This window comes from Alligator sinensis, unplaced genomic scaffold (assembly GCF_000455745.1).
Source record: "Alligator sinensis unplaced genomic scaffold, ASM45574v1 scaffold243_1, whole genome shotgun sequence".
NCBI classification, from domain to species: Eukaryota; Metazoa; Chordata; order Crocodylia; family Alligatoridae; genus Alligator; species Alligator sinensis.
The window spans coordinates 555641-557022 of record NW_005841841.1 but is presented as its reverse complement, the minus strand read 5'-3'; positions in this window follow the sequence as shown (position 1 = coordinate 557022).

Here is a 1382-nt window from a genome sequence, read left to right as displayed (position 1 = left end):
GCGGGGTGGGATTTATTGTGACATGCACTCAGGCTTTTATACCCAAATCAATTTATTTTTAATTTGCAGTAGTCTCATCTGTTGCCATTCCATATCCTTTCCTCTGGCAATTTTCCATTTGAAGACAACTGTAACACCTCTCTTTAGTTATGGGTTTATTTCTCAAAACTAATACCATGTGTGATCAAGCTGAAAACACTAATGAAAAGTCTATAGCCAATGGTTTAAAAACCTGAGATACAGCAGAGTTCAGGTAACTGCTTATCAGACCAGGAAACCTTTCACCTTGAAATCAGTATTTCAAATTCTTCTTTTATCAAATTATTGCCCATCTAGTTTATGTAAAATCATTTAATAGCCTCATTTTATTTTGCCACTGGGCAGCAACTCTTCCCATTGTCAAAAGCACCATCAGAATAGGTACTTGATGTGTCTGTTGATTTCACCAGTAGAGACCTCCAGAGTCATTTAACTCCAGTTAAAATCAGAAAAATTGTATGTACAAGTAATGCAAGAATTTGAAGACAGAAAGATATAGAGGGGAAAAGTATGTTCTGGGGTGGGGCACTGGTTTATTATTGAATTGATACAGTATAAATCATGCTAGGAATTAAGTTTGCTGTAGAATTTATATTTCTAAATCAGAGATGTCCAACTTACCTGGGCCGCTGGGCCAGACCTGGATTGTGGGTCTCATCATGGGCCAGATCAGGCCCGGGGCATGGGGCAGTGGCCATGGCCACTGCAGCAGTGGTGGCAGTCACTACTGCAGCAGCCATGGTGTCAGTCACTGCAACAGCAATGGGACAAGCAGGTGCAGGGCAACAGATGGCTGTTGTACAACCTGTGCTCCCCTGCCTGCTGACAAGGGCCATGTCCACTGAGGCCTCAGAGCCCCAAATTCTGCAGCAGGCCATGCCCACCACTAGCCATGCCCCCAACTTACAGCAGCCCACTGGAAGGATCAGCTCCATGGCCTGGATTTGAGCTGCAGGCCATACGCTTGACACCTGATCTAGAAAATGGCTGCACAACCACAACTCGTGGGCACTGTTTTCCATACTGATATGGATCCAAATAAAATTGGCCACCTACGCAAGTCAGTTAAATCACTGTGCCCAGGTATATAAACCAGAGATCAGCAAGTTCAAAGTTCCAATTAGGGACCTAAAAGCTGTCCACATGCTCTAATACCACCTCGTGCATTACTCTCACAAGCTGTGGAGTCCAGAGACATAACTGGATGCTTGAGCGCCCTGGGTAGCAGTGATGCACAGGGCAGCATCACAGGCTGTATTGTTGGTGGTATGGCAGCAGAGACATCAGCAGTGCAACTGCTGCTATTTTTGCAACCCCCACAGCCCTGGGAGCAATGCCAGAGA